The following is a 14,956-nucleotide window of genomic DNA, read 5'->3' as shown; positions in this document are numbered from 1 at the left end:
CTGGGCTCTGGCTGGGCCACTCATGGACATTCAGAGACTTGTCCCAAAGCCACTCCTGCGTTGTCTTGGCTGTATGCTTAGGGACGTTGTCCTGTTGGAAGGTGAACCTTCGCCCCAGTCTGAGGTCCTGACCACTCTGCAGCAGGTTTTCATCAAGGATCTCTCTGTACTTTGCTCCGTTCATCTTTCCCCTCAATCCTGACTAATCTCCCAGTCCCTGCCGCTGAAAAACATACACACAGCATGATGCTGCCACCACCATGCTTCACCGTAGGGATGGTGCCAGGTTCCTTCTAGACATGAGGCTTGGCACGCAGGGCTGAGAGTCATTTAGGTGCCTTTTGGCAAACTCCAATCGGGCTGTCATGTGCCTTTTACTGAGGAGTGGACTCAGTTTTGCCACTCTACCATAAAGGTTGGTTTGGTGGAGTGCTGCAGAGATGTTTGTCCTTCTGGAAGGTTCTCCCATCTCCATAGAGGAACTCTGGAGCTTTGCCAGAGTGACCATTGGGTTCTTGGTCACCTCCCTGACCAAAGCCCTTCTCCCCAGATTGTTCAGTTTGGATGGGGCGGCCAGCTCTAGGAAGAGTCTTGGTGGTTCCAAACTTCTTCCATTTAAGAATGATGGAGGCCATTTCTTTCTTGGGGTCATTTTTTTGTTACCCTTTCCCAGATCTGTGCCTCGACACAATCCGTCTCTGATCTCTACGGACCATTCCTTCGACCTCCTGGCTCGGTTTTTGCTGACATGCACGGTCCACAGTGGGACCTTATATAGACAGGTGTGTGCCTTTCCAAATCATGTCCAATCAATTGAATTTTCCACAGGTGGACTCCAATCAAGTTGTAGAAACATCTCAAGGATGATCAACAGAAACAGGATGCACCTGAGCTCAATTTCGAGTCTCATAGTAAAGGGTCAAAATACTTATGTTAAAAGGGTGTTTCAGTTTTTGATACATTTGCAAAAAAATATATACAAACCTGTTTTCGCTTTGTCTTTATGGGTTATTGTGTGTAGATTGATGAGACATTTTAGTTTAATCCGTTTTAGAATAGGGCTGCAAACGTAACAAAATGTGGAAAATGTCCACGAGTCTGAATACTTTCCCGAATGCACTTTATATGTGTCATGACAGTGTTATGACACTCCGAATTAGAGAAGAAAGAGTTCAACAGCTAGCCTTTCAGCATCCAGCCTAGCTGACGCAATGCTATTTTCCATATTTTTTACTACTTTTTTCTGTGGCTTTATTTTACTCATTCGTCAAAAAAAATGCGTTTATGATTGGACACCCTCTAATAAGCAACCAATACCAACTCAGCTTTGAAAAATTGACTTGCGAATTAACTCCATTAACTACATGAAATGACATACAAGATTTCACGAGCTACAGGTAAAAAAAAAAAACACTTAACAAAACGAATTCACACAAAAGTAAAGCGCAATAGTGTCAATTTGTAACATGCATAATCAGCGATAACCCAATGATCTTATTTCAACTAGTTACACACTGGTGAGCTCAAGTGATGTATGTAACAGTTGTTGTGTTCGTGGAATCTTGCAGGACTAACGTTACATGTTTATCCGATTTGAGTATTGGACCACGGAGATCACTGTATTGCTTCAAAATATCGCCCGTGTAAGTAATGTAGCTCCTCATGAAATACATTATGACATTAAGATGTTATCTGACATTAGGATGCTACACACCCACCACTTTCCAAAGATATGTAACTAGGCGATACTTGATTTGAAAAAGAAAGTCAAAACCATAGCTACCAAGAAATAGAACGCGATAACATCTTCACCTCGGTATAGAGTTGCAAATTATATCAAATCAAGCAAACATGGTTTAAATTGTCCAATCTCACAACTGCTGTATCAGATTGTCGTGTTTGTGTAAAAGAAAGCTACCTGAACAAACGCCCTCCTGAATGTTGTGATTTCTATCCAGGCTCCGTATGCAGCTCCGACTCTATCGAACATGTAGAATTTAGGACCCGTTGGAGAAAACGCCAGTGAGAGAGTCATTCACAGATTCCGCCATACTGGATTTTGACTAGCCAATAAATCACGTGTCGTGCGCTATACCTCAGTGGTCGCGCTCTCTAGCATTTCCTTAGGAGGCGGGTTCACCGAATGATGTTTGTCGGCTTGTTTGACACTGGAGTAACTTCATGTTGCCACAGAATGCTGTTCAGGGTTGAGTAGCTTGCTTTCGGAGTGTAATCTGTAACAGTTACTAGTTACCTGTCCAACATTGTAATTAGTAACGTCATTTTTTGGGATTACCCAAATTACTTCCAATTACTATCCCCTCAAACAGCATGGATACGCTACACGACAAAATGCCTCATTTCGTTGCCTACTCGGGACGCCGGTCCGTGAGCGAGTTTAATGTGAGCGGTTCGAGAGATGCAATATGAGGGTGATCACCAATAGTGAGAGCTCGCAAGAGAAACCAGCGAGATGACGAAGTTGTTTCGCATCACCCAGAATGTGTAGACTGGAGAAGGAGCGATGACTAGGGACATCTACTAGTATGCACTACTAGTATGCGTTTGTGCTTGCCAAAGTGTCAAGTTGTTACAGCTCTGACGTTCACAAGCAAGCAATGTTATTCAATTCAAAATGTTGGCTAGATACAGTATTTCAACTCTATATGGCAATTGTGAATGTCTGACTGAAAACGTTTATGAGGCTGCTTTGAGCCACAGCTCGTAGCTAAATTACATTTAATCACATCATTGTTTTCGCGAGACAGCGTTCAGAGTTGGGCAGGTTACGTTCTAAATGTAATCCGTTAGTTACTAGTTACCTGTCTAAAATTGTAATCAGTAATGTAATTTTGGATTACCCAAAATCAGTAACGTAATCAGATTACTTTCCCCTTAAGAGGCGTTAGAAGAAGACACAAATGTATGTTACCAATTGAATGACATCTATTTTAGGATAAAAAAATGTTAATTAAAGTTTACATAGCTGGCCATATATGGATGTTACATTTTACATTATGGGTTGATTATGTAGGCTTCGTCTAACCCATTGCTTTCTACTACATATAATAATATGATTTGATTATATATTTACATTAAAAACAAAGTCTATCAGAATTCCAGTCATTCCAATCAATGTTTAAACCAATTCTTCAAGAATGGGACATGGAAATATGGAAGTATAGATTAGCCAAATTGTTTTACCTGAGCATAACCCCAAAGCTAAGGACTGATTAGTCAGCCCTAGTCTGTTGTTTATGATTTTGTTGTCATGGAGGACTGGTTAGGCTTGTTGATTTGAGTTGAAAAAAATGCTGCGCTCATGGCATGCTTTGAGCACTATGGAAAAGTGCTATTTACATGTCAAAAATGAATGCCATATTCTGCATTTGCTTTAGGCCTATTGTTTACCTTTTTGTTGGTGACACTTTGATGTCTTGATAATATACATCTGTTTATAGGGCAAATCCACAAATGAAACAATAACTAAACAGTTGCCCCGCCTCTGTTTTGGTAAAAAGCTGAGGGATGGGCCTGGAGAAATGTAACCACTCTCGTATTACTAGACAGAGCTATGGATGCAAGGACTGACCATCCATGATATAAAAATTATTGTTTTAACAATGTTATGAGGCTATACAGTGTTTGTTTACATTTACAATGTTCTCATGGATTGTGACAGTTGAACTTAGCTCATGAGTCATTGAACTTAGCTCATGAGGAATTTATAAGTTACATTTTTCAAGAATCACTAGATATACATTACCGTTCAAAAGATCGGGGTCATTTTAGAAATGTCTTTGTTTTTGAAAGAAAAGAAAAACCACTATTATTACACAATGTAGAAAATAGCAAAAGTAAAGGAAAACCCTTGAATTAATAGATGTGTCCAAACCTTTGACTCATACTGTACGTTTTGTGTGGATTCATTTTCGTGGTAGAGGACCTTGTGCATTTCCGGTAAAATAACAACTCAATGTTTATATCCCAGGACAAATTAGCTAGCAACAGCAAGCCAACTACCTAAATAGGACAAATTAGCTAGCAACTACAAGCTAGCTAGCTAAATTGCTATAAATGTTTAATGCTTTATCTGACGATTTGCTTCACCACTCAAAAAATGACGTATTGGCGTGGATTAACAAAAAGCACAAGTTAAAAGCAGATTTGGAATTTGTTCACTGCATGTCATAATCCCATAGAAAGCCAATGCATTTTAATGTGGTGGGGAAACACATAAGTATGTACGCAGATGACAGTAATAATCAATAACAGTGCAGTCAAAAATAATAATGAACACACGCACGCACGCTCACACACAGACATACTTGCGCACACACACACACACACACACACACACACACACACACACACACACACACACACACACACACTCTGTGTTCAAAGACGTTATTAATTTATAGTTTATTTTGTGTCATAAACCATTATAATACATTTGGAAGACTGCCAGGAATGATGCACAATCATCCAAGCTAAATAGTAGTGTTATGAATAATGAGAGGTTCTGTCAACATACCATTATTTCGATATTTACTATAGAAGAAACATAGATTTCTGGTTCATATGTTTGCAAATTACCTGCATCTGCATGATTATACATGAAAATGCTGTTTTGCCTAATGCAGCAGAAGTATTTGAATAATCGATACCATTACTGGACGGACTAACTCTACAGCATCAGATGGGAGCTGTACTCAACAAAGAGCCTATAGCATCATTATTTCCAGCACATTGTGGAAAAGGCAGGTGGAGCCATCGACATCTACAATTCATATATTTTTACATCACTACTGACAAATTATAAATGACGATTTTAAACTACTCTGATTGCTAAGAGGAAAACTCTGGGTCGATGGCTCCACCAGCCTTTTCCATTCACACTGGGCCTCAAGTGTGAGCAGCACACATTTGTGCAGATATTATTTTTATGAGCAATTTCACAAACATTACGGCATTGACCAACGTTTTCATAGCTCTGTTTAGTTATTAATTCAAATGATCATATTAGAAAACATTTTCATAAACAAATCATGTCACTGGTACAGCAGGCTGCTTACCCATCACATGGTATTGTTTGAGTATTTGAGCCATACTTCCCGAACATTTCCTCTTCAAAAAGAAAATTCTTATATCACTAGCTCTTCCTCTCGAGCTACAAATAAACAAAACATTTTTTTTAAAGCACAAGTACAACACTATAGCAGTCTCATAGACTCACATGATAATGTCCACTAAACTGTTTGGCAAGACAATTTCCTGCATTGTAAGTCAAGAGATAACACATTAATTCCCCTCCCAAAATAATGGAAAGGACTCAGTTTTGTTCATGAAGAAACCAGCTCATTCTTCAGTGGATTGCTCAGTGAATGCACATCACCGTGATGATATTACACTCTCAGTGAAGCAAAGGAGAACCGAGCACAGCATTAAACATCAAGCTTCTCTGCTTCTGGCAATGGATGGATGGTTGGATGGATACGGAGATGGATGTCACTGAAGGGAATGGAGGTGTGTTGAGATCTGGAAGTGAGCCCTATTTTGGTCTCAGTCGGAGGACAATATTATGATTATTTATTATTTCCCTGCAAGGCTTCTGCTTTCTATACCAGGGTACTATGCCACAAAGGCCTCCCATCCACTAACACTATCCAAACCCTGCTGATGTAGACTAGCATACGGTACATTTCAAGCTGGTCCATGCTGGCGGGATTCTTGTCAAACTGGTCTGACCAGCATTGTTTAGCTGGTCAGGCTGGTCGGACCAGCATGATCTAGCTGGTTCTGCTGGCCTAGCAGCCCTCGTGTTTTGCTGGTGACCTGCCTTCGTTTGTGTTTTCGTTAGTGACCAGACTTCGCTGTGTTTTGGACACTGGTGACCAGCATAAGCTAAAGCAAAACTAGCATCATATCACATTATGTTGGCTTGCAAAGCAATGTTTAATTCCTATTGGAATCCAGACAGAGTGGATTCCCACAATCTGCATTCAGAATAACTGCCAAGGTCAGAAAGATGAATAAGTAAGACTTCCCTAACCAACTAACCAACCCCATTTTCTTTTCACCAAATATTTGGACATTGTCCCATACAATTCTTGTTCCAAGAATGGTTTAATGCTTTGATTTAATTTAAATTTTGGCTACCTCACTGCAATTGAACACCAACAGAGATATGGGTATAAGACGAGATACAGTACTTATTTCTCTGCACTAACAATGGGATTCATTGTCCACAGAGCGGAACAGGAGGCTGTCAAGCTCCCCCTATTCATCTCTTTGGATTGATGTATACACCTCGTTATTGATATTTTTTTTTAAATATTCGATGAGGGAAAGTTAGATGCTATGCCAGCCTTATGATTACGCATAGACTCAAATGTCACACTTTCATGTATATCATTACACTCGTAACAACCTAAGCATTACGGAACTATTAGATCAAATAAGTGTCATGGATCAAAATAGCAGTTCATGTTTATCTGGACTAAATTCAACACTTTCTCATTGCCCCCCCATAAAATAACTCCCCACATAATTAAAATTTAGGATCTTCTTATCATGGACAGATTTTCGGCAGAGATAGGGCTCTCGCCTTTGCCTCTCTCTCCACTAATAAACCACCTAAACTGAAACAACCATTTCAGTAATGGGTGCAATGATTCCAATAAACAAATTGGATTAGTTTAGAAAATATATGTTATTTATCTTTATGTAACATAACATAAATTAATTGATTAGTTCATCAATCAATGTACAAAAACACAGATATTGAAACAAACAATGCTGAAAATCTAACTGGAATAGAGCATGCTGGGAACACTGCACCATGGAAAAAATGTATAGAATAACATGAGATTAGCTATAAAACTGCACATTTTTCTCGCTGCCCCATAACAATATGTGTAGAATTACAGGAAATTAGCTTTAAAACAGCCACATTTTCTCTTAGCCTCATGGCAAAATGTGTAAAATAGCATGAGATTATCTATAAAACTGCACATGTATCTCTTTGCCCCATGACAAAATGTGTAGAATTGAAGAAAGTTAGCTATTTACCCGAAAAAACTGGGGGTGGGGGGCCCTTGCTCCCACGAAACTGCAGTATGCCACTGGCTGGGAAATATGGTAATGATGAGCGTGGTGTTGCAGACCAGAAAAATTCTGATTACTTTCGGTGTCAACCTCACTTGAGATTAGAAATGATAGAAATTGGATAAATAGAACGGACTTCTAAGCTCTAACCCTGGCAATTTGACTGGTAAACTCATGGGTTCACTCGCAATGGCTGCCTGGTATTGTGATGCAATCATTTCCATGGTATTTTGAAATGTTCTATCAACTGATGCTGGACTGTCATGGTAATATATACTGAACAAAAATATAAACCCAACATGCAAACATTTCTACAATTTTACTGAATTCATATAAGGAAATCCGTCAATTGAAATAAATTCCTTAGACCCTAATCTATGAATGTTTGTAAATGTCTGTGAATTATGTCTTTTCAACTTTCATTCAGAACTGAAAATGTACCTGAATTCAATGTCCGAAAAATACATATTTCAACTTTAATTAGGAACCGAAAATGCATCTGATTTCAGCATCCGGAAAGGATGTATTTTCAACGCCCGGAAAATATGCATTTTAAATGTGCCGGAAAAGACATCTTCAGAACTTTCATTCTGAACCTAAAATGAACCTAACTTCAAAGTCTGGAAAATATGTATTTTTAAACGTGATTTTGCTTACTGGGAAGTGCCTTTCTTAAGGGCACAACAGCAAGAGATGGTACATGGGATCAGAGACCAGCAGCCCTCTAGTTGCCAGTTGCGTTCCTATTTTTTACACTTGCACGAGGCTTGAACAGCACCCTTCTGTCTGCTCGCCTCAAGCCTAGAGGGGTGAATATACAGAGCACTAATATGGTACCACCACTCTGTTCAAAAGAAGCACAAAAGCTGTATCTTCTTGTATTCTATTCATTCATATACAGATTCGCAACCCCTGGATTTGCCGTGAGTCCCTCCTTTGAATGGTGTTCCAGTGTTTTAGTATTGACTTGTAAGCCACTTTTTGTCCCTGTTCTTTCGTTTGTTGTCTGTTTGTACCTAATTACGAGCTTGGCTCATGCTAACTGACACATCTAAAGGAATGCCGGCAGTAAATCAGATTGATAGCATTTGATTAAAATAAGAAGATGCAGCAGGGAGGCAGGCATAGAGACAGAGAGAGTGCCAGGAAGCCTGTGGCTTCGAGATTTTTGAAAAGGGTGCCATAGTGGCATAGTGGGAGCTTTCACACTGCTGAACCCACTACTGCTACTCTGCCTGCTTGGCTGTGCTTAACAGGCTTGGCTGCCAAGTTGTGGTATACATGTCATTAATCCCGCTTATCCACTTACAGCACCTTACATTGTGGAGGAGGAATAGCTGGTCGCTGATGTTGCCGCCATTGCCACTTAGCTTCCCCTATGCTACTAAATCTAACATAGTCCACCTATTATATCCTTGATTTTACTTCAAATACACCCTGTAATAGTTTTGATCATCCCAAGGCCTACAAATATACTCCCCTCCATATGTATTTGGACAGTGAAGCATTTGTTATTAATTTAATTGGCTCTACACCAGCATTTTCAATTGGTGATTAAATGTTTCATATGAGGCGTCTGAGTGTCACTTTTTATTTGAGGGTAGGCAACATTACCTCTGACATGCTGACCCCCAAAATGCAGCCCCACAGGAGTGTGTGCTAAGTCCCCTCCTGTACTCCCTGTCCATCCACTACTGCACGGCCATTCACGACTCCAACACCATCATCAAGTTTGCTGACGACACAACGTGGTATGCCTGATCACCAGTGACAATGAGACAGCCTACAGGGAAGACTTGGTCAGTGACCTGGCAGTGTGGTGCTAAGAGAACAACCTCTCCCTCAACATCATTACTGTCATGATCGTCGTAAGAAGCGGCCCAAAACGCAGCGTGGTGTGAATGCATCATTTAATAGATGACAAAAACCATGAAGTAAACTGTACAAAAACAATCGTGGCGCTATCATAAGAACTGTGCTGACACAAGCAACTAACATAGACAATCACTCACAAACAAACAGTGAAATCCAGGCTACCTAAGTATGATTCTCAATCAGAGACAACTAATGACACCTGCCTCTGATTGAGAACCATAACTAGGCCGAAACATAGAAATCCCAAAATCATAGAAAAACAAACATAGACTGCCCACCCCAACTCACGCCCTGACCATACTAAATAACGACAAAACAAAGGAAATAAAGGTCAGAACGTGACACGTACATATCTGTTTTACCGTTTAGAAATTAAAGTACTTTATGCATCTAGTTCCCCCTTCTGAAGAAGTCATAAGTATTTGGACAAATTCAGTGTATTGAAGTAGTCAAACGTTTCCTACCACGCAATAATTGCATCAAGCTCGGAACTCTATGCATTTGCACTTTGTTTTGGCTGTGTTTTGGCTGTGTTTCGCCCAATAGGAACTGAATTGTGAAGAATGAATTGTGTCATTTTGGAGTACATTTTATTGTAAATAAGAATAGAAGATGTTTCTGAACACTTTTACATTAATGTTGATGCTACCATGATTATGGATATTCATGAATGGCTCATGATGTAACGGTTTTCTAGGTGTGAAGGAGAGTCGGACCAAACCGCAGCGTGTAGATTGCGATCCATGTTTAATAAACAACGTAAACACGAAATAAACACAAACACTACAAAACAATAAACGTAACGAAAACCAAAACAGCCTATACTTGTCAACTAACACAGACAGGAACAAGGACACTAAGGACAATCACCCACCAACCAACCAAAGAATATGGCTGCCTAAATATGGTTCCCAATCAGAGACAACGATAAACACCTGCCTCTGATTGAGAACCACTCCAGACAGCCATAGACTTAGCTAGATCACCCCACTAGCTACAATCCCAAAACATACCAAAACCCCAAGACAAAACACACCACAATACAAAAACCCCATGCCACACCCTGGCCTGACCCAAACATGTAGATAAACACAAAACCCCACTCCTAAGGTGCGGACTCCCGAACGCACCTCAAAACAACAGGGAGGGTCCGGGTGGGCGTCTGTCCAGGGTGGCGGCTCCGGAGCGGGACGTGGACCCCACTCAGTCAATGTCTGACCCAAACATGAAGATAAACACAAAATACTTCGACCAGGGCGTGACACATGAATAATGATCATCACCCTTCAAAAATCACAAATAAACCCTCCAAAAAATGCAAACCTCCCCTGTTAATGGTAATGTTGAGAGGAATATTTTTGTTTGCCTCTGAACGGTATCTCACTCATAATTATTCATGATTCATTCATGATTTTTCTTAATCATGGTATTATCCAGATTCCTTTAGAAGAGTTCAGAAACATCTTTTCACTTTGAAATAAAATTCACCGTTTAGTTACTATTGGGCAAAACATAGCCGAAAACAAAACCAAAACAAATTGCAAATGTCTCAATGGCCCATACAGAATACTCCGTAATGTCATAGTCTAGTTATGTTTTTAGAAATTTTACACATTAAAGTCATTGGCCTCATGGTGAAATCCCCAAGCGGTTTCCTTCCTCTCCGGCAACTGAGTTAGGAAGGACACCTGTATCTTTGTGTTGACTGCAGCCAACTTGAATCTACACCATCCAAAGTGTAATTAATAACTTCACCATTCTCACGGGGATTTTCAATGTCTGCTTTTTTTTATACCAATCTACCAATAGCTTCCCTTTGCGAGGCATTGGAAAACCTCCCTGGTCTTTGTGGTTGAATCTGTATTTGAAATTCCCTGCTCGACTGTGGGACCTTACAGATAATTGTATGTGTGGCGTACAGAGATGAGGTAGTCATTTAAAAATCATGTTATTGATGTTAAACACTATTATTGCACACAGAGGGAGTCCATGCAACATACTATGTGACTTGTTAAGCTACGTTTTACTCCTGAACTTATTTAGGCTTGCCATAACAAAGGGGTTGAATACTTATTGACTCAAGACATTTCAGCTTTTAATTTTTTATTAACAAAGCTGCGAAAATGCACATGATCCATAACAGGTTAAAACAGTTACAGAGTTTAATGGCTGTGATAGAAGAAAATTGAGGATGGATCAACAACATTGTAGTTACTCCACAATACTAACCTAAATGACAAGAAAAAAGAAGGAAGCCTATAGAGAATACAAATATTCAAAAACATGCATCCTGTTTGCAAAAAGGCACTAAAGGAGAACTGCAAAACATTATCAAAGAAATTAACTTTACCTTATGTCTGGAATTAAAAGTGTTATGTTTGGGGCAAATCCAACACAACACATCAAGCATGGTGGTGGCTGCATCATGTTATGGGTATGCTTGTCATCGGCAAGAACTAGGGAGTTTTTTAGAATAAAAAGAAACGGATTAGAGAAAAGCACAGGCAAAACCCTAGAGGAAAACCTAGATCAGTCTGCTTTCCAACAGACACTGGAAGACAAATTCACCTTTCAGCAGGACAATAACCTAAAACACAAGTCCAAATACACACTGGAGTTGCTTACTATAAGAAGACATTGACTATTCCTGATTGAACTAGTTACTGTTTGGGCTTAAATTGTCTTGAAAATCTATGGCAAGACTTGGTTGTCTAGCATGGCTGTCTGGCAATGGTCAACAGCCAACTTGACAGAGCTTGAAAAAAATGTAAAAGTATAATGTGCAACTATTGTACAATCCAGGTGTCCAAAGCTCTTAGAGACTTACCCAGAAAGAATCACAGCTACAATCGCTGCCAGAGGTTATTCTAACATGTTTTGACCCCGGGGTGTGAATACTTATGTAAATGAGATATATCTGTACTTCATTTTCAATAGTTTTGCAAACATTTCTAAAAATATTTTCACTTTGTCATTATAGAGTTGTGTGTTAATGGGTGAGAAAAAAATATATTTAATCCATTTTGAAATCAGGCTGAAACACAACAAAATGTGTAATAAGTCAAGGGGTATGAATACTTTCTGAAGGCACTGAGTTACAATTTCAGTTTTTTTTTAAAGAAACATGAGGGATTTAACCTGCACTCTTCGGATCTGCAGCCGGATCATTAACCCTCTGCACCACCAGGGGATAGATGTGGCCTTGCGGGTTATTTTTGGTCTAACATCGTCAATCAGGACAAAACACAATTTCCGAGTTATTAAAATCCTCTTCATGTGTTGTGTACTTGTAACACTGTATTTTATGATTTTGCTATTGATCTTTTTTGGACCCTTTTAATTGAAAACGGCCTGGAAATATGTTGTGAGTGGATGAATGTGCTCAGGTAGTGTCACGTCCTGACCTTAGTTATCTCTGTTTTCTTTATTATTTTGGGTAAGTCGGGGTGTGACTAGGGTGGGTATGTTAGTTTTGACTTGTCTAGGGGTTTTGTATATCTAGGGTTTTGTATATCTAGGGGTTTGGTAAATCTATGGTTTATTGTATGTCTATGGTGGCCTGAATTGGTTCCCAATCAGAGGCAGCTGTTTATCGTTGTCTGGACCATATTTAGGTAGCCATTTTGCCTAGGGTATTTGTGGGTTCTTGTTCTATGTTTAGTTGCCTGTCTGCCCGATCATATTAGCGGCACGGTTCATTTTGTTCAGTGTTCATTAGTTTAATAAAGTAGAATGTATGCATACCACGCTGCACCTTGGTCTCCTCCTTACGACGGACGTGACAGGTAGCCTAGTAAAGGAGCCCTTTGAAAAATCCAATGAGAAATCTTTACGACTAGGCCCACAGAGATCCTATTGAATTAATAGGGATTCTATATGGAATTCTATGATTCGGCCCAACCACACACAGTAGGAGGTCTGGTACCGGGATTTTATTTTAATCTACTTTGATCCCTGACTGTCCTGTGCTGTACTGTTCTGTCCAAAGTTGTGAAACATTGATGTCTATGATTGGTTCCGATTTGGTCAGACAGGACCAAAAAAAGACATTGCTTTGTGAGTTAACCCCTAAACTGCTCCCTTCTCGGGTGCTGCTCCGGCTTACCATGTGTTAGTATTCTGTTTCTCACAAAATGGCCAATAAAGTATCTATTTTCTATTTTCTGCCCACACACACACGTCTGTCACTATCCCAGGGTGTTAATGAAACACCACATACCCCGTATTGTTACTGTGCTCACCTGCACAGCCTCTCAATTCCTGGGACGTAGTGGAGCTTATCCAGGCGTACTCGATTTACAGCTGTGGACATGTAGTTTCACATGTTTGTCAAGTGTTTTTCATAACGTTTGGCTTAACTACTCAGATCGTACTGAAAGAGGAGTACGCTTTTCAAAAGGTGCGAGGTTGTTTTTGCTTCGGACAACAGCATATAAACCCTTTTTACGTTAGGGTAAATCTTATGCTCTCTGGTTCTGCACACATACAAGAAAGCTTAATGGAGCGATACGGTCCATTCTATGCCTGTTATGTGGTGAAAGAATTTTTCTGTGTGCATTGACGAGGTGAGCTCACTCAGAAGCCCAGAATGCGTTCTTCGGGAACATTGAAAGAGACAGAAAAATGTGAGCGCACAGCCAACCGAGCCAAAGTACAACGAAAGCCTTGCTACGCCACACACACAGGCAATACCCACAATACCCTTCTAATCCACTGTCGACGACACCAACGCTTCCTGGCAGGACCAGGAAGAGGGCTTTTGTGGAGTGAGTGAGGGTTTAGAATTGTACCTTCCTCGCAGCGAACGCCAAGTCAATTGGGAGCGCCGTCTCCATGGTAACGTAGGATTATCATCTCTTACATAACGACGGCTGGGCATTTAAACCCCCTAAATTAACCACAACAGTCAGTGCACTAGTTTTGTTACCAAGATGTGTGTGTGTTCAAGGCATCCGCTGTAAAAGTCTATAAGTAACAAATGTATAGGCTTTGTCAATAGCACAGACGTGCTGGCACTCAGGTTTTTGAGTGACGCGATTTTTCAATCATGTACATCTAGATTGAAAACACCAAACGGGTCCTAGATCATATGTAATCACCTCTCATCTGAATCAAATTCTGTTGAGCGCCAGACCAAAGGATTCTTCTTAAAAAGATTGATCTCGACCCCGACTACAAATCCTGATATGAACACTTCGGAAGGCCACCATGTCTTTTACACAACTCTGTGGAAACTGAGAGCATATAAAGGGATATTTCACCAAAACAACAATCCTCTGTGCTTCTATTCAACAACATAAAACAAAATGTGTGTTACTCCTAGTATATATGACAGCATCTATTTTAAAACCTTTTATTGTACGATGAAATAGTGCGGATGCATGTAATACAACCATACTCCATTTTTGATGTACTTTTGCACTCAAAATGCAGCATTCTGAATGTGTGCATTGTATTTATTAAACTGTTAAACCACAACATTAATTTAGCACTACTTCAGAAAAAGTAAGTTTAACATCTACCACAGTGGTAAGAAATGCCAAAGGTTCTCAACCTTCATTTTACAGTTGCGTAGCTAAAAACAGCTTTTAAAATCACATTTTTCCGAAGAAAGACTTTAATATGCATATTTCCAATTTTATGAAGACGAGAAGTCCTGAGATATTAAACATTCAGGCAGAGTTTAGGAAGACAGCAGTGCTCCCCATCAATAATGATCTGGGAGCAAGAGTTAATCTACCAGTCGCTCACTTCCAATTAGAATTATCTAATTTACATATTCAGCTGTGGAGCGCAAAATCGTCCCGTCCTCAAATCCGGCATGTTATTAAATCATAGCAAGTTTCCATTTAATGAGGTTTGCCGAAATCACTGTTTTTCAAAGGTTCAAATACCTAGACATCATGTAGGAATGATCGCCGTGCTTGAATAAAGATGTCTTCTAACTTTCTTCGCTTTAAGAAGAAGACAA

At 39.8% G+C, this 14,956-nt stretch overlaps 1 protein-coding gene across 32 annotated transcripts in view; it reads right to left on the bottom strand.

Annotated features, from left to right (window-relative positions):
- The window catches only part of LOC118385920 (histone deacetylase 4), a 281,140-nt gene extending 278,364 nt beyond the window's left edge, over positions 1-2,776 (bottom strand). For all 32 annotated transcript variants that reach the window (XM_052521886.1, XM_052521892.1, XM_052521893.1 and 29 more), the window contains exon 1: positions 1,919-2,776. The gene's annotated coding sequence lies outside the window, so the exon portion shown is untranslated. The remainder of the gene's footprint in view (positions 1-1,918) is intronic.
- Positions 2,777-14,956: the final 12,180 nt, after the last annotated feature.

This window comes from Oncorhynchus keta, chromosome 7 (genome assembly GCF_023373465.1).
Source record: "Oncorhynchus keta strain PuntledgeMale-10-30-2019 chromosome 7, Oket_V2, whole genome shotgun sequence".
NCBI classification, from domain to species: domain Eukaryota; kingdom Metazoa; phylum Chordata; class Actinopteri; order Salmoniformes; family Salmonidae; genus Oncorhynchus; species Oncorhynchus keta.
Note: the sequence above shows the minus strand (reverse complement) of the source record. Positions and strands in the feature narration are given on the sequence as shown.